Source organism: Amblyomma maculatum, chromosome 4 (genome assembly GCF_055883805.1).
Source record: "Amblyomma maculatum isolate TAMU_Amacu chromosome 4, ASM5588380v1, whole genome shotgun sequence".
NCBI lineage: Eukaryota > Metazoa > Arthropoda > Arachnida > Ixodida > Ixodidae > Amblyomma > Amblyomma maculatum.
The window spans coordinates 192,027,919-192,047,283 of record NC_139347.1 but is presented as its reverse complement, the minus strand read 5'-3'; the positions used below and the strand labels follow the sequence as shown (position 1 = coordinate 192,047,283).

The 19,365-nt window shown below is 54.2% G+C and overlaps 1 pseudogene; it reads left to right on the top strand.

Annotated features, from left to right (window-relative positions):
* The first annotated feature begins 714 nt into the window (after positions 1–714).
* On the top strand, positions 715–1,535 carry LOC146193894 (uncharacterized; annotated as a pseudogene).
* Positions 1,536–19,365: the final 17,830 nt, after the last annotated feature.

Below are 19,365 nucleotides of genomic sequence, written 5' to 3'. Positions count from 1 at the left end.
GTCAGTCAGCACACACATACACACACACCAAACTGGCATTTTCACTATCGTAGTGTAAGTCATTTTGGACTCCTTCAAATCGCTCTTCTGGCATGACACACCTGGATGAATGTCGTTCGTTGTCTTCAAGAGCACTGCCATCACGCTATGATTGCGGTAGTGTGAACAGCGCCCGTATCAGCTACATCCGCATTGGCATCCCCTCTGAATTCGTCAATTGATGCCTCCTGGGCATCCTCGCACCGGTACCCGCGCGGCCCGAAGGAGAGAAGCGGGTGAGCGAAGATAGTGATCTAAAGAAAGGAAAGACGCTTGATTCTACAACCCGTGAGGGTGCACGGCGAAAAGTCAGGGGCGAGTGGCGCGCCACCTGTCGGGGCAGCGCCGCACATTGCGAGGAGGGGTTCTTCTGTATTTGCAGCAAGATGGCTCTGCATGTGTGCAGAGCGCAGAAGAAATGTAGCGGAAACGTACTTCGCTACTCGTGTAACTGCGACTTCTGTAAGTAACATGCTCATAATTACCGATATACACCGCAGTATAACGTTCTACGGCACGTTTCTAAGGCAACACCGCATTCACTAGAAGCGCCTTTGTACCGCTTTCAAGCATCGAATCGAGTCTGCTTCTGGCAGCCGAGCTGAACGGAACGCAGGGTGATGGGCTCCAACGGAGCGGCGATAGCGGCCGTTGACGGCCGCGGAAACAGGATCAATGCAAGTGAAGATAAGGACTACCAGATTATTTTGCTTACACTGCCAACCGGTCGTGTTGTTTTAAACACGGTTTTTCTTCACGGTGATGTACGAGTGAGGCCTTTCCGGGTCGAAGATTCTCGAGACGCCCTGGCCGTGTCCGGTACGCTCCCCGACGTGGTTGCGTTGGGGGCGTACCAAATCAACCATGTCTGGGCGGTTACCCTGCGGAGTGCGGAGGCAACAAAGAAGCTGCTCGCCTTCATGGAGCTGGAAGTGAAGAAACGCCGCTGTCTTATCATCGATCCGGAAGACCAGCAGGTAAAGCTGCGGCTTCACTGGATGCTTCACGGCGTGGCTGATGACGACATCCGGACGGCGTTCGCGGCGTTTGGCAAGGTGACGGAAGTCACGCGTGAGTGGTGGCGGATACAAGGCGTCAATGAAAAGGGTTCTACGACAAGGACTGTCCTACTGAAGTTGAAGCGGGGCCTGAAAGTGGACGACCTGCCACATCAGGTACGCGTCGCCGGAGAGTTGGCCCTTGTCGTGGCGCCTGGTCGCCCGATGCAGTGCCTCCGCTGCCATGGCACCGGTCACGTGCCCCGGGAATGCAAAGTCCCCCGCTGTACGAAATGTCGGCGGTACGGCCACGCAGACAACGATTGTGTACGCACTTACGCGGCAGCTACGGGTGCAGCGTCAAAAGACGACACGGCGGAGCTCCTGATGGACGTAGTGGAGGCCGAGGAATCCGTAAAAGGCATTGAAGAACAGGAAAAAAACCGACGCAACGGACTCTTCAGGACCTTCCAGCAGCGATGCCGGGCGGAAACCTGAAGCGGGAGAACCTGCGGGAAACCAGATGGAGGAGCCGACTGAAGGAGTAAGCGGGCCGGCACTCAAGGAAGCAGAACCAGCGTCTCTGTTTGAGCAGAACAATGACAAGAACGCCGCCCGCTCCACCGGCGTCCCTGCCCCATCGAAGCGGCCCCACGCCCAGACCAGTGCTGAGGGAGATAAGGCGACAGCTTTCAGCGTCGAGGAGCCGCCGGTAAAAACCAGCCAAGGACGGCGGTCCACTTTGCGGCCGCGATCTAATGTGTCGGCGGAGAGGAGAGAACGCGACAAACCGCCACCGCAGTCAGGCCTGCCGCCAGCACCGGATGGCTCCGGTGTCAAAGACGTCGTCTAGCCACGCGCTAGACGCGAGAGGTAAGCACTATGTTACCGGCCTCTTTCCTCTGTATGAAAATGGCTTCTGCGGCTCCGATAAAAGTAGGTACACTTAATGTCAGGGGACTGGCAAGCAAGAAGAAGCAGGGCCAGGTGTACCGCCTTTTAACTTGGCATGACATCGACATCCTGGCCATGCAGGAAACGAAAGTTGATGGGGAAGAAGAGACCGATAACATGGTGCGACGTTTCACGTCTAGGTATTTTGCAGTAGTGAGCCACACAATTGGCACGTCTGCGGGCTGTGTCATTTTTGTTGGCATGGCATGTCCGTCGGGCAGATGTGTTTGGGTTGATTTTCTGTACAACAAAAAGTATTGGCGCATTATTAGTGTGTACGCTCCAAATGTTGTGGATGAGAGGGTAGCCTTTTTTTTTAAAACGTACAAAAGTACATCAGTTGTGAGAAATCCCTGATTGTCATGGGCGACTTTACTTGCGTCTTGAGAGGCTGTGATAAATCCAGTACGAGAGCGTTTAGGGACAGAAGTACTGAGGCTCTCTCAGAAATTATAGACACTAGCAACCTTGACGACGTGGCGGAATGTTTAGAAGGATCGTGTTGAATGAAGTTTACACATTTCCAGCGGTCAAGCCACGCGCGGCTGGATCGCATTTATGTGTCTACAGACGTCATATAAAAATGCAGTTATTACAATGTAGCACCGATTTCATTTTCTGGTCATTGTTTAGTGGAGTGCGGGATAGGGACAAAAAAGCGAGGCAATCAATTTTCATGGGAGACGTGGAAATTAAATAATAAGCTCATTACAGATTATATCTTTACTAGGAAAGTAAGCGAAGAGATTGACAAAATAGAGTCTAGGGGGGAGATGAAAATATGGCAGCAGTGGGAACTTTGCAAAGAGCAAATAAAGATAGCAGCAATCGAACGGTCAAGCTGTATACGACAAGAAGAGAAGCGTGAGGAGGACAATTTAAGATCCTTGCTGGCTAGACTACTTGAAAAAGAAAGCGAAGAGCCTGGTAAATGGATGGATGATATTAGGAAAATAAAAAACAGGATTGAACTGTTCGAAGAAGAGCGCTATCGTCGTGCGCTTGTGCGGGCGAAGGCGCAAGATATAGCTGCTGGGGAGACACTGTCGAAACGAGCACTAGGAATTGAGAAGACGCGTACACAGAGAAATCACATTGAACTGATCGAATGGGGCGGAACGTTATCTGGAGAAAGTGGTCATATCCAGCAGGTGTTTCTTTAATATTATCGAACGCTGTTTACAAAGCAAGACGTGGAAGTAAACACATTCAAAGGAAAGTTTCTGGGCGCTTTACCGCGATTAGATGATGAGCAGAAAGATAGGCTGGAGCTGTCAATAACCGCGTCGGAGGTCGAGCTTGCCATAGAAAAATTGAACCAGGGAAAATCTCCCGGCCCCGACGGGTTACGCGCGGCGTTCTACAAAGCATACAAACATGAAATAGTGCCGGTACTGACAGCCGTGTACAACGAGTCCTACAACGTAAATGTGTTGCCCCCCTCTTATGGCAAATCCCACACAGTGTTGATTCCTAAATACAATGAAGCAGATAAGTTACAACAGGTTACAGCATATCGCCCTATCGCACTCACGAATGTAGACTACAAAGCGTTTATGAAAATTCTAGCCCGTAGACTACAGTCAGTAATTCAACAGTTAGTTGGACCACACCAGACGTGTGGGATCAAAGGTCGATCCATTGTTTCCAATGTGCATAAAGTGAGGAGTGCTTGAGTGCTGTGATCACACAAACAGTTGTGTAGCCATCCTTCAGTTGGATCTGGAGAAAGCATTTGATTGTGTCTCACATGAAATCCTGTTCTGCATACTCGACCATGTGAATGTAGGGTCCGTCATTCGCGAGGGAGTGGCCATGGCGTACCGAAGCTGCACAAGATTGATTGTAAATAAGAGTTCGGGGGCTCCCATAAACGTGCAGCGATCGGTGCGCCAGGGTTGTCCCCTCAGCCCTCTGCTATTCTGCATTTACATCGAGACACTGTGTTTAAATATCATAGAAAACGACAAAATTCGTGGCTTCCAATTGCAAGCTGCAGAGGTTAAGCTGCTGGCATATGCGGACGATGTGGCTGTATTCGCAGTGAATCGCGAAGGGGTAATCGAGGCCGTGTCGTCTGTAAAAGAATTCACAAAGGTTTCCGGCAGTAAAGTTAATTGGTCAAAGTCCCTGGGGCTTTGGCACGGAGAATGGCCAACGGCGCCCGAGAAGTTCGCAAACATGTCCTGGGTGACAACACCAGTAAAGTACTTGGGCGGCCCACTAGATAGTTATCGCGATAGCGAATCATACTGGAGGGCACAGACTCAAGCCATGCGGGAAAAGGTGGAGGGGTGGAAAGGGCAACAATTGTCAGTTTTCGCCAGGGCCACAGTGTGCAATATGTTCTTTATGTCGAAGCTGTGGTACGTGATGCAAGTGTTACATTGTGCAAGGATGAACGTACAAAGACTGCACCGGATATTTGCCATTTTTGTGTAGGCAGCAGAATGGGAACAATGTAGCCGGACAAGTTTGTTTAGGCGGGTGAAGGACGGTGGACTGGGTTTGGGGCACTTGTTTCTACGACAGATTGTCAGCAGATTTCTTTTTGTTCGCGATGTAAAAGATCCATTTTTGAGTACTGTGTGCCAACTAAGGCTCGGAAATGCACTGCCGGACTTTGTTGTCTCGACCGAAAGCGTATCGGGACGCATTTTTGGTTATTTTGTTGTTGCTAGTTGTTGCTAGTGTGCGATTCCTGTCTGTACGATTTTCTTATGAATATCTTGTGTTAGCAGGAAGAAGCTGTACAAGGATTTGTGCGACGTAGTTCTACCCATACCAATGTACAGGGCCTTATACAGTGGAGGACCAGGACGCGTTGTACTTAAGCGGGTGAAGGCGATGCAGGTCCCGTCAAATGCAAAAGCTTTTTTCTTTAAGTTACACACGGAAACACTGCCAGTAAAGAAGTTCTTGGAAAGGAAGAATTTATTTTTACCTTGGGGTTCGCATTGCTTAATTTGTAAGCAGCCAGATACTATAGACCACGTTTTCTTACATTGTTGGGAAGGGGTATACTTTTGGGATATTTTACAAAGGACTTTAAAAAATGAATTTCCATTAGACTCGCATGGTATTAGGTACTTGCCAGTAGAGAATGAGGATGGGGTGCCATTTGACCTTATTATGCTAACGGCCCTCCATTGTATTTGGCGCTCGAGAATGGCAGGATACCACTGCGATCCTGACGCACGGCCAGCACGGATCTATTTTCGGGAAGGCATGAATAGATATATTGAAATTCAGAAACTTGCTCCTGAAGCTCCCGAGTGGCTCGGAAGATTGGAGCCATTAGTGACCCTAAGAGAATTTTAGCACGACGACGCCACAACCCACCTGGCTGATTGTTGTATTAATGAATGTTCATTGTGCCCTGTAAGTGGTTTTGTGTATTGTGCTGAAGTCAGGCAATAAAAAAAAAAATCTCGTGGCTGAGTGGTAGCGTCTACGTCTCACACTCCGGAGACCCTGGTTCGATTCCCACCCAGCCCATCTTGGAAGTTGCTTTTTATTTATGAAGTGCATGCCGGAATTTATCGCTCACGGCCAACGCCGCCGACGCCGACGACACCGGCTTTTCTGCGACACGAGCTCCTTAACGCTACCGCGTTAATATAACTAAGCGTTTGGATACGTTCCACCGCAGTAAGGGTCGGGAGCCACACAGCTATAGTGTTTGACGTCTCCCTTGCCGTGAAGCCCCGAAAACCTCTGGTTCCGGGACACGCGTCTAGGTTGGCCTGGATGATCCTGTTTGGAATATCGGTGAGGCTTTTGTGAGTAGAAATTTATACGCCACTTTGTAAGATGACGATCCCGGTGTAGGTGCAACCTAGTAGTAAAACGTCAAAGGTTATTCTTTAAATCTTCCGCACCTCTCCAAGGTGCTCCTCGATTCGGCAGGCGACGTGTAGTTCACACGCAAACGCACAATGAGACGTAGGACGACGAACTTGCAGTTACAAACCGAACATTAACTTTATATACCAAGAACACGAAGCACAGGGTACAGAAAACTTAGTTACACGAGACAGAGAGGCGACACACTTTACAAAAGAGACTGAGCGAAAAACTAACTGCAAACTGAGCGCATCGCTCTTTTTACTTCTCAGACGGGGCCTGCCTGTATGCTATCTTCATCAACGACTAGCTTCAGCACAAGAACCAGAACCGTCAGTAACTGCGCGGCGCGCTCTTAAATAGCCAGCGCCGAACCTTCTAGGCGCGGAGAAGGAATGGAAAACAGCTTAGCGCTGCCGAAGCTATGCCTTCCCCCTTGGCCTTCTGGAGAGGCCTCGAATTTTCTCGAACATGGTCAGCACGCGCGGCCCTCCCGCGCGAAGCGAGGAGGAGGGCCGGGACCCTGCGGGGGAATGCACGCTTGACTCCGCGCATGGCGACGAGGGCGAGGAGGCGCAGCGCGGTGGCTGAGATGACGTAATCGGTCGCGTCGCTTTCTCGTAGCTTGGAGAGCATTCCATCGCCGTTTTCTGCGGCGCGCGCGCCGAAACATGGCCTTACACGCCCCACCATAAGAGGATTGCTGGGCTTTTTTGCCCAGCCCAGCCAAACCGAATACATACTAAAGGCCGCGGCCCTTCGTCCGCTGGCACACGGTCTACATGCACAGTTCCTTTTGCTCACAGTCTCAAGGTGGCACGAATGACATTCAAAGCTGGTCACAGTTCCTGGCGCACAAAGTTCACAAGCACGAAGTTCAAAAGCACTTCTCTCGCGCACAGACACTGCACAGCATGCAAAACGTTCACAGCAAGTCCCAGATCCTGTAGTTCCGCACACATCACATGTGGTAAAGTCCGGCAAGTGTTCATTGCATGCTTCGCTTGCCACTCCACGCTCGCAAGCGCACACACTTTCATGCACGGGCGAGCAGGACTGCTTACGCCCGCCGATGCAACGCGGCTCAGGCTTAAGTGGAGGATTTGTTTAATCTCGACACTCATTAGAGCTAGGGAGAGGCGCGGCATCATGCGGCTCGTGTAGGTCTGCAAAAAGGCAGCATGCTAAACGCTCGCCTTCGAATGGTGGACTCGTCGCTTCACTGAGCGTCTCAGGTTCACGAGGGAAAGCGGTGGCCATTTCAGCGCCTGTCATGGCACTGACCTTGACATTTGCGGCCACTGATGAGATCCCTCTCCTACATACCGCATCTTCCGCGGTCAACGTGTTCGTAGCTGGCGCGTCGTGGTTCATCGCGGCGGTGTCGACTTGCGGTGTTGCTGTCGATAAACCTCCAGCGATGATGCCCTGTTCTTTAGAGCCAGATGGATGGGACGTATCCTGCGACTCTCTTGGATTTTCGCTACCCCCTGTAAGCTTATCCTCGCGCGGGGTGCTCGCTACATCCTGGAGTGTCTTTGGTTCACAGTTGCGAGCGGTGGCTAATTCCGCGCCTCGTGGTGCTGACTTTGATGCATGCGACAGGTGCTGATACTTCTGCCCTACAAACAGCATCTGCAGCGGTCAACGTAAGATCGTGAATCTCGCCTATCGCATCGCTCGTGACCGCTGTCACTGAACCAACTGCGGCGCCCTGTTCTTGGTAAGCGCTCGCGCCCAGTGTCGTTGTTTCACCCGCATTTCCTACATTAAACGCGTCAGGATCGGTTTGTAAACACGCGGCAGCTTTACGCTCTTCGAATACCTCGTCTACAGCGAGTTTCAGTCCGGTCTCCCGTTGCCGCGCGCCTTCCGACGCACCTGGCTGACCGCTGACGCCTTCGGTAATCTGAGCGAAACCGGGCACTTCTGTCGCTACAGCTTCCGCAGTTGTTTTGGCTTTCTTTACTTCCTTGGCCGGCGACGCGCCGCACACGCCGACTGAATCGTTCTCCCCGGCGAAGGTCCTCTCCGCCGGCTCGCTCGCTGCTGCGTCGGACCCTGCGGCTTCGTCACCTGACACGCTCCCTACAAGTACTGTTCGGGGCCGCTTTTTTGGAGGGTTCCTTTTAGTTTCTTCTGCTTGAATACCTGTTTCAATTTGGCGTCCGAGGGGCATTTGTCTTATTTCTAATAACTGGACCTCTGCTGGTACATTTCGAGCTTCAGCTATCGCCTTTTGAGTTTCCAGTTCGTGCTTTCTCAATTCTGCCTCCATCTTTGCGATTTCCCACTTAGCTGCTATTTATTTATTTATTTATTTATTTATTTATTTATTTGTTTATTTATTTATTTATTTATTTATTTATTTACTCTCAAGGCCAAGGCTTTACAGAGAGGAGTGGGTTAATAAACACAATTTGAACAAAAACAAGAACAAGGAACTGAATACATTATACAATATAAACAATGGTACATTAAATGGTATTGGAAATGGTTGTTTTGAACAGACTGGTGTCAATAATGGCAGCGAGGGAGGCGGGAAGGTGGTTCCAGTCAGAACAAGTCTTTGGTATGAAAGAATTAAAATGTAGATTCGTCCGACAGTTGGGTATGGCAACCTTGAACTTGTGGTCGGTGCGGGATGAAATATATGATGGTGGCTGAAACAGAGAGGATCTAAGAGTGGAATTGAAATGAAAAATCTTATGAAATAAGCAGAGGCGTGATATTTTTCGGCGAAGAGACAGATCAGGTATATTAAGGTTTGACTTCATTATAGAGACACTGGCAGTACGCTGATAGTTTGATAGTATGAAACGTGCAGAACGATTTTGGATGGCTTCAACATTGTTAATGAGTGTATTGATGTGCGGATCCCAGATTGATGACGCATACTCGAGTTTCGGTCGGACCAGGGTTTTCTCATTCTCATTTCCACCTCGGCTTCTATCTCCAGCTTTCTAATTTCTAATTCAGTCTCTGCTTTCGCCTCTGTCTCTCGACGCTTCGCTAGGTCCTTACTATTCGTTTTTGTTACGTAATTCTTCCGCCTCAGTGCAGCTACGGGAACTAACGGACACACTGGTCAATCCGGAAAACACTGACTTTCTGGTGTTCATGTTTACTAATCGAACTAACTACACGTCGACACCGCGCACTTCCCGTTCCTTATGCCTGAGCCACGCACACCAACGGACGCAAGAAATTCCGCTCACCTGAGCAATGGTTGCGCCTTCCTCGCCGCGTTGCTCCTCGCTGTGGGGCACTGCCGATCGTCGCTGACACTTACCGTCACCGCTGGGGGTCCCTAGGTCCGTGCACGCGTCGATGAAGTTCCTACCCCGAACGACCGGGAGATCTCAGCACTTGAGCAACGGTTGCTCCCTCCTTGCCGCGCCGCTCCTCTCTGGTGGGCACTCCTATTCGCCGCTGCCTCTGACCGTCTCCTCTTGGGGTCCCTAGATCCTTGCACGCGGCGAAGCTCTTCCATCTTGAACGGCCGGCAGACTTCGGTGAGCGCCGATAACGTTGCGACGGCTCGAGTAACGAGCTGGGCTTGCGGAGTGCTGCAGTTGCCGAATCGTACTGTCGGCTGCGCCAGTAAAACGTCAAGGTTCTTATTTCTTCTTCGAATCTTCCACCTCTCCAAGGTGCTCCTCGATTCGGCAGGCGACGTGTAGTTCACACGCAAACGCACAATGAGACGTAGGACGACGAACTTGCAGTTGCAAAACGAACATTAACTTCATATACCAAGAACACGAAGCACAGGGTACAGAAAACTTAGTTACACGAGACAGAGAGGCGACACACTTTACAAAAGAGACTGAGCGAAAAACTAACTGCAAACTGAGCGCATCGCTCTTTTTACGACTTCTCAGTCGGGGCCTGCCTGCTATGCTATCTTCATCAACGACTAGCCTCAGCACAAGAACCAGAACCGTCAGTAACTGCGCGGCGCGCTCTTAAACAGCCAGCACTGAACCTTCTAGGCGGGGAGAAGGAACGGAAAACAGCTTAGCGCTGCCGAAGCTATGCCTTCCCCCCTTGGCCTTCTGGAGAGGCCCCGAATTTTCTCGAACATGGTCAGCACGCGCGGCCCCCCCGCGCGAAGCGAGGAGGAGGGTCGGGACCACGCTTGACTCCGCGCATGGCGACGAGGGCGAGGAGGCGCAGCGTGGTGGCCGAGATGACGTAATCGGTCGTGTCGCTCTAAATTATATGGATACCAGCACATGAGCCCTTCGCAGGGAATGAGGCTGCTCACGAGTTTACCCGAGCTCTCTATCACCGGGCGGCTGCCGAGCAGCCCTCTTGCATGGATATAAAAGATAGCCTAATCTCGTATAAGGAGGTTACAGAGCACTATAAACTAAGCAGAACGGTCTACCCGCCGCCAGACCGTTCCCTCGGAAACGGGGAGGCAATTGCATGGAGGAGTCTACAGGAGGGAATCATATTAGTCCCTTTTGGTTTTTTTTTTTTTTTTACGCAAACTTGCCATAACACATATTATATAAACTCATGTAAATGGTTTTCCGTGAGGAACCGGAGCAGGCTCCCGCTCTTAGCGTTGTCGGTGAGCCATTTAGAAAAGTCATCTTCCCTTGTTGTGGTTAGACCCACTTCGCGCAGAATCTTTGTCCTTGATTCCCTTGTCCCTGCACAAGTCCATAGCAGGTGGCGAACATCCACTTCTGCAGCTGGTGTGGAACACTTTGGGCATGTGGTTGGTCCGATTTCAGCTTACGATTCCCATCGGCATTTTACCGACGGGGTAAGGGTATATGCAACAATTTCAACAGATGAAAAGGATCTACATTGCATAACATGTGGGGGATGGGGCACTCTAGATCATATTATTTGGGAATGTAACAACGGCCCAGGAGCTAAAGAAAATATAGATAGAGACGCCTGGGAGACCCTGCTGCGAAGCGAGGACCCCGCTCAGCAGCAACAAGCCATCCGCCTGGCGGCTGAGGCCGTGAAGCAACCATGCATATTCACCAGACCTTAGTTCGCGAGGCTCCTGAGTAAGGCTCCATCAGGCCTGCGTGCCGGGGAGTCCGAAACGGAGCTTCTTCTCGGTGGAAATAAAGGTTTTCAACAACAACATTATCGTAGCTTGGAGAATATTTCATCGCCGTTTTCTGCGGCGCGCGCGTCGAAAGATTAAAGAAAGGGCCACCGCGGCCTTACACTGGTTTTCGATAGTTAAACAGGAGCGGTTTCCTTGATAGCCACCACTTGCCGAGGACGAATTCGGTTGATTATCTTCTGAAGGATGCTTGTGAGGGGCACGGGTGCTGGTTGATACGGATGATGGAGCCGATAAGTCCATTGAATAGCTTGTCTCCTCAGGTCGCACTGAAGGATGTGCATCTCGTCGTGTTAGCTGGGTGGCCATAGCCGTGCTCCGCCCAGAGAACAGTTCACTTGCGCGCTGTTGTGCATTTTGGAAAGGCTGAATTAGCGCTGGTGCTGAAGAACCGGAAGCACCAAGCTGGACCTGAGGCCGATGGTCAGGTTGAGGTGTCGGCGGCAGGGCAGGAGTTGCAGCGAGCAACTCCGGCGAAGCTACCTCTGCCAGCGTGGCAGCGGCAGCACTAGGCCTAGCCTCCGTGCCGACCTTAGCTGCAATCATGCACGGGTAGCATGCACCGGAGGTCTCGCAACCTGACGCCGAGAGGACGTCTGGAGCTTCCTCGGAATTAGAAGATCCACTTCTCTGGAGACAGGACAGGTGCTTACAAGGACGGCAAGAATTTTCAGAGGAGCGATGAAGCCACCTTACAGGAAGACACTTCTTCTTCAGCGTGAAATTCCCGTGAATGCAGGAAAGAGTTGCAATTGCCGGAAAGGGACAATGCTGGGAGCAGTATTCGTGGCGCGCACGTGCACTTGGGTTTCTGAGAAGGAAATCCACTTGCCGCAACCAACATAGCGGATCATTGCAGAAGAATCGAAATTTACCTCCCCGCCATTCCCAAGCTCTACCCGACAACAAGTGACCACGCCCGACGAAACAATACTGGACCAGTCAGGGCATCAGACCATCAGTGCAGTGATGTGTTCGATTGGTTGCCGATATCTGAGGGGTGTGCCCTGGAACTGATTGGTCAGCTTCTTCAGAGAGGAGCTGGACATAGTGGATTTAAGGACGTTGCAGAGCACGAAATGACGCTCTGAGCCCTGGGTAAACGGCTCATCCAGACGCTTCTCGCTATGAACTCTTGACGCTTGCCATTTTGCTGATATACCCTTTTTTTCATGTAAATAAGTTTTCTCAAAGTGCCATTAAACCTGCTTATATATGTTTTACCAACTTCGAAGATTCAATCCTTCATCAACACGGAGTCTCTGCACGCTACCAAGTGAAGGCCGGGTCGACTTAGTCCCAGCGTCACGACAGCCCCCAGTCATAAGTCGGCAGTACCTCTCCTCGTCCCTTTTTCGCGCCCAAACACCCATCTTAACTATAATATAATAAAAATAATTGGTTCACAGGAAGGGAAAGGCGCGGTAACTGTCTCACTTGTTGTAGTGGTTATTTATTGTATGTACAAAGGAAGGAAAAGATGTTTGCCAGCCCCGGTATCTGCTATCTTATATCTGAAGCACCTGAACTGGGGCGGCGGAAATAAAGGGATAGCGAGAAGGTAGAGGAAATCAAAGAGGTGAGTGATAGGGAGAAAGAAAAGGGTAGGTAAAAATAAAAGAAATATATACACTATGGTACAGTATACAGTAGTTTGCTTGAGGCCCACCCGCAAATGTCTTAAGTCACTGAGCACTCGGCACATCGGGCGGGCCTCCGCAATAGCTCTGCGTCCAGGCAACTGTTCACAACGCACGCACTGGCCAACTGTACAAAACACTGACGGCTGTCGTGGGCGATCGGCCGTTTTTGTGGGAAATAGCACACGTGGAGCGTTCCGTCACAGCGCGCACTACCTGGCGAGGTGAAATAGGCGGGTCATCAAGCCCGCCTGTTCGATGTACTCACACAGGCTCACGTGAGCTTGCTCGCGGACGCGCGCACAGCCCGGCGGCCACAGGAGCACAGCTACGCTGTCCGGGATTACCCCCTGCGCTCTGTAAGCCGCCAGCAACTCACGTCGTGGTTCGGCTAGCGCGGTGCAGCGCAGTAGAAGATGTTCGAGAGTTTCTACCGCGCCACAGCCGTCACACACGTCACTAGTGGCAAGTCCGTGGCGCATCCATCGTTCCCCAGGCCACACACATCCAATGCGTGCACGGAGGATCATTGCGCGTTGCATCCGAGTCAGCGAGCGGCCGCTGACACTGTGAATGCGCTCACCTCTTGCGATGCGTAGGTCCGGGTGCTGCGTCCGGAGGTGATTGTCGATTACCGCACGCACATCCTCCAAAGCTAGTTGCTCGTCGCTAGGAGGGAGTTCATATGCTGCGGTCGCGAGCTCGTCGGCACGTTCGTTGCCCTCTATGCCGCAGTGCCCAGGGATCCACTGTGCCCGTATAGCGCAGCCACGCTCCGCCAAGCGCTTGAGACGCGCGCGAATCTGACACAGCAGCGGAGTTCCCCGGCCGGGGGTTCGAAGGCGGCTGAGGGCAGCGCGGGAGTCACATAGCACGGCACACCTGGGTGGCGGCGGAGTCAGTTCAAGCAGTAGATCCAGGCCTAGGCGTAGGCCCAGCAGCTCCGCCGTGGGGGAAGAACCCAGGTATAACAGGTGCAGCTGTCTGTGCAGTTGCAGGGCGGGGATGGTAGCCGCCGCTGCTAGCGAGCAACTGTCTCTGGCCACGGAGCCGTCGGTGTAAACGAGGAGGTGGTGTTGGAGTTCCTCGTAGATGACGGCTCTGGTCAGCTGCTGCACTATACAGGGCGGGGTGGTACGTTTCCCCGCGATTCCGACAATCTCTCGCTGAACCTCCGTAGCAGCGGGCCAGGGCGAGAAGAGGTCATAGGGGGGCGTTGCATTGGTGAGCTGCTCGTACTCGAGCAGCGCCGCTCCCATGCGCGAGTGGCGATGATGTCGCAACCGATGTAACAGCGGGCCGCCGTCCTTTGCGCGCTGTAGGCGATCGATGTGTCGGAGCGCCCGCCGCGTTGCCTGAAGTTGTAAAGGCCACGCACCTTCCTCGGCCAAAGTAGCTGCGTATTGAGAGTTCTGAGGAAGGCCGAGGCAAATGCGGAGCGCCTTGCGATGCTCGACCTCTAGCCTCTTCCAGCATGGTTTGCGCAGTGTGACGAGTGGTAGCGCGTAGAGTATTGCCCCCAGAGCCGCGGAGTTGTACAGCCGTAACGCTGCTTGCTGGGAGATGCCCTGGCCTCGAGCAGTGAGCCTGTGTACGGCGGCGGTGGTTCTCTTCATCTGCAGGCAGGCCTTGATCGCCGCGGGTCGGAAGGAAAGGCGCTGGTCTATGTCCAACCCCAGGTACCGCACCGAACGTCGTCACAGCAAGAGGGTCCCGTCCAGTGTGAGCGGCGGTGGTCGTTTGCGCAAGCTCGGAACACAGGCCATTGCGACGGATTTGTCCGCGCTGAGCGAGAGACCTAGGCCGTGCAAACAGTCGCTCACCGCCGTCAGAGCTGCCTGCAGGCACGCGCGCACCCGTGCTGTCTCGCCCGGCGGTCCCAGGCACCACAGAGCAATGTCATCAGCGTATATGGAGATGTACACATGATGCCGGCAGCCTGCAGGCAGGCAGCCCGGCACCACCGACATCGCCACATTGAACAGAAAAGGTGACAGGACAGAGCCCTGCGGCACGCCTAGCCCGACCGGGCGAGGCGCCGAGAGAGCACCCCCCACGCGAACGCGCATGGAGCTCGCCTGGAAAAAGCTCCGAACGTATTGTAACAAGCGTCCGCCCACGCCAGCCCTCTCAAGCGTCGCGAGAATGGGAGCGCGGCAGACGTTATCAAACGCGCCCGACATGTCCAGCAGTAGAAGCAACGCAACCTGCCTCACTGCCTTCGCGTGCTCGAGCGCGCTGACAACATCGGAGATGGAATCCGCAGTCCACCGCATTCTGTGAAAGCCCGTCTGCCGCTCATCAAACAAATCCGCCGCCGCAGCCTGCTCGTTAAGGCGATGTAAAGCCATGTGTTCCATGAGCTTACCAGCAGCAGATGTTAGCGCCACTGGACGGTATCCTGCGAGCTGGGTTGGTGGGCGTCCTGGCTTGAGGATGGGGCAGACGACTGCCGTGCGCCAGTCCTCCGGGAGGGTCCCGCGTTCCCACACTAGGTTGATCTGCTGCAGGAGAGCCAGCCGTTGATCTGCGTCCAGGTTGCGCAGCATCTGGTAAGTCACCCCATCCGGCCCTGGCGCCGAGCGACGGTGGCAGTGCTGTAGCGCATTGTTGAGCTCCGTCACTGTGAAGAGGGCATCACAAGGGTAACCAGGGGTAGGAGTGCTGGCTCTGTCTCCGGGACTCACAGGTGAAGTTTGGCTGCCTGCGTTCGCGGGGCTTTGCGGCGCAAAGCGGTCCGCAAACCGCTCAGCTAGCTCCTCGTAGCTAAGGCCGCTAGAGATGGCGAGAGCGGCGAGCGGCTGCGGGTTGGCTTGTGGCGTTGTGATGTGTCGCAGGATGGTAAATAGCCACCGCGAGCTACAGTCCTCCTCCATCTTCCTGCAGAGCGATGCCCACTGCCGGCGGTAAAGTTTGTTGGAATGCCGCCTCGCTGCTGCGTCCAGCCGATTGTATACTGTCCAGTCGGTTGGTCGGTCCGTCCGTCGTGCTCGTCGCTCAGCTTTGTCGCGTTTTTGTCTCAGGTCGAGCAGCTTGTTGTCGGGCGTTGGTTGCCCTGCCCGAACCTCTACGCGGCGAGTGGCTGCGAACGCGCTACGGGCGAGACTGGAGAAGAAATCTGCGCCGGAAGTAGCTGCGGCTTCTACTTCGCTGCGGAAGCGGGTCCAGTTGACAATGGAGTAAGTGCGCGTGGCGCGAGCTTCCTTGGCAGTGGGCTCAATGAGGATAGAGAAGTGATCAGAGCCCCAAAGTGATGGTGCGCGATTCCAGGTCGCCTCGATGCCGCTGGACGCGAACGCAACGTCTATGCAGGAGCCGGGTGTGCCGCGTCGCCGGAAGGTGGGCTCGCCGGTGTTCAGCGGTGTGAGTCCCAGCTGTGTTGCCATGGCGTGTAGGTCGTCTCCTCGCGCGGTGTTTCGGGCACTTCCCCACGCACAATGATGGGCATTGAAATCTCCAAGGACGATTTGTCGGGAGGCACAACACGAAGAGACTGCACTGAACCACTGGGCATTCCACTGCACAGCTGGGCGCACGTAAACACTAGCCACAGACGTGTCCACACCACGTATGCGGACTGTAACAACAACACACTCCAGCACAGGAGAGGTGGTGTGGATGTTGCCCGCACCGAAAATGGGTTGTGCGGTGCGAGCTGTGGTCTGGGAGCCCCCGGGGTGCTGCTGGCGTTGCTGCTGGCATGGCCGCTGCTGACGCCCCTGCTGCTGGCGCGGTCCCTGCAACTAGCCCTGGTCCTGTCGGGGCTGCTGGGGCGGGCACTGGTGCGCGCCGCGGGAGGCCATTTGCGCATAGCTGGGAGCACGCTGGTGCTGCTGGCCACCCGAAGAGATAGTTCCCTCACAGACAACCACGCGAACGGCCCGCCGGGATAGGAGCACTTCTGAAGTCGCGAGGATAGTGGCCACGTGCCTCTCTCTCTGCCACGCAGGGCAGACTGGATTCGTGGCAGCATGGCGGCCTCCACAGTTTGAGCACCACGGCTTGGCTCTGGCGCATTCCGCCCTTAGATGTGGCCCGCCGCAACGGGCACAACGCTCCATGGCGAGACAGGTTCGGTTGCGTGGACCAGGCTAGAACACCGAGCACACTGTAGCGGGCGAGGATGACATGGTCGGACCGGCAAGACCCGGCCGTGGATGGATATATGTGGCGGCGGGGCAGTAGCGGCGAACCTGAGCCTCAGGGTGCTGCCGTCCAATGAGGCCGCTTTCACTGTCACAGCAGAGTCCACCGCTGCAAGGAGCTGTTCGGCCGTGCGGCGGGTGTCGACACCAAATACCAGCCCGCTGCACTCGTTGAGCGGGGCTGGTTCCTTGGCCCGCACGGGCAGGCCACGGATGACCGTTATGGCCAAGAGGGCATTGAAATTGCCCTCGTCGGCCACGTCCACGGCCACTACGTTGCGACGCGTGTCCACGCGCACTGCTAGCACGCCAGGACGTGGATGAAGCTCCTCCGCCAGGTCAAAGCCTTGTTCTCTGGTGAACCCAGTGCCCCGGACTGCAGGGCGGAAAAGCACCGTCTTGTGTGGCAGCGCGGTGGGGGCCACCACAGTAGACGCAGCTCTACGGAGGGCCGCCTGACGGCGCCGCTGGGCCTTGGTTGTCTTGATTGTCCAAGGCACCGGGTAGGTGGGGTCCACTGCTGCCTGGACACACGCGCTAGGCAGCTGCCGTTTTGTGCTGGTCTCCGCCGTGGAGAAGGTGCTGGAGGTTGCCGGTCGCTCCTGCTGCACCAAAGGCATCGCTCCAGCAGGCAGGGTGCCGGATATGCCCATGACTGGAGTGGCTTCTACTGGGACTGCAATTCCCTCCGTTGGGGTAAAGCGGGAGAAGGAGCCAGAATCAGGGGGCCGGTGGGCCTCCTTCTTGCCACCTGCTGCCTCTAGACTGTCTGTGTCGCTTCGTCTGGGGCTGGGCGAACGCCGCCTCTTGCGCAACACGGAAGTATCCATTGCGGAACCTGCGCCTTCGTCTTGGGACGCCATGTTGTGCTCTGAAGTGGGAACTACAGTTTCTGATAGTTGTTGTTGTTGTAGTGGTTATTTATTGTATGTACAAAAGGAAAGAAAAGATGTTTGCCAGCCCCGGTATCTGCTATCTTATATCTGAAGCACCTGAACTGGGGCGGCGGAAATAAAGGGATAGCGAGGAGGAGGTAGAGGAAATCAAAGAGGTGAGTGATAGGGAGAAAGAAAAGGGTAGGTAAAAATAAAAGAAATATATACACTATGGTACAGTATACAGTAGTTTGCTTGAGGCCCACCCGCAATGTCTTAAGTCACTGAGCACTCGGCCCATCGGGCGGGCCTCCGCAATAGCTCTGCGTCCAGGCAACTGTTCACAATGCACACACTGGCCAACTGTACAAAACACTGACGGCTGTCGTGGAAGATCGGCCGTTATTGTGGGAAATAGCACACGTGGAGCTTCAGTCCCAGCGCGCACTATCCGGCGAGGTGAAATAGACGGGTCATCAAGCCCGCCTGTTCGATGTACTCACACAAGCTCACGTGAGCTCGCTCGCGGACGCGCGCACAGCCCGGCGGCCACAGGAGCACAGCTACGCTGTCTGGGATTACCCCCTGCGCTCTGTAAGCCGCCAGCAACTCACGTCGTGGTTCGGCTAGCGCGGTGCAGCGCAGTAGGAGATGTTCGAGAGTTTCTACCGCGCCACAGCCGTCACACACGTCACCTTTTCTGTTTCTGGTGCGCCGCGCGAGGCTTGATCGGGGGCGCATACACTGAGCCCGTGTCGCGTGACGATAGCAGACGGGATGTTGGACGAGCGCAAAGAGCGGAGTGCGTTCTTGGCGGCCTCCGCTGACTGGGTCGCCAGCATCTTCCGTTGTGCAGCGACAAGGAACTGCTGAAGCAGATCGGAACACTCTTCAATCGCCGGGCGGCTCGCGCTCAGGGCTCTCCAGGCTGTGGTGACCTCAGCCCTGCTTTTGCGAGCCCTGCCGCGAGACGCCCGGGCAGGCTCCATTGGCAGAGCTACAGGCTGGCTTTGAGCGAACGCTGCTCAGCTTTGCGCGAACGCCACGCCGCGCATCCGTAGTCGCTACCCTGCGCCTCCACGGCTGTTAGGGTTAGCACTTGTCCCGCTTTACGAGGAGTACAACAGGTTCAACGCCGAAAATAAAGTCACTCACACGCTCGCTGGAGGTTCCTGGCAATGCCGAGTCCAGAAGGGAGCCCGCTGATCATGAATATCTGATGATGCACTGCTCCAATCTGCCAAAACAGATAATTTCAACGGAGCTCATGCATCACATCATGCATCATGCATGCGAAAAATCACGGCCATGGTTATGGCGGATGTTAGCTGGCAGTTGACTCTAACTGTCTCACTTGTTTGCTGTGGACACCTGAACCGCGCCATAAGGGAAGGGAGGAAGTTGGGAGTGAAAGTGGAAAGCGAGAAAGAGGAGCCGTAGTGGAGGGCTACGGAGTAATTTCGACCACCTGGGGATCTTTAACGTGCGCTGACATCGCACAGCACACGGACACCTCATCGTTTCGCCTCCATTGAAACGCAGCCGCCAAACATTTTCAACATCCTGGGGACCAACCTCGTGGCCAGTCGGAGGAAAAGAGCTTCTTCGAGCCAATCAGAATGACAAAGCCACATTTTAAATAGCCAATGCAACCACGGCACCTCCGAGATTGGTCCCTCGCGAGCACCGCGTGCCTCCCACCAATCGTTCGCCATTTTTCCCTGTGGAGACGACGCACAGGTACTCTGAAAATCAGGGGCGAAACAA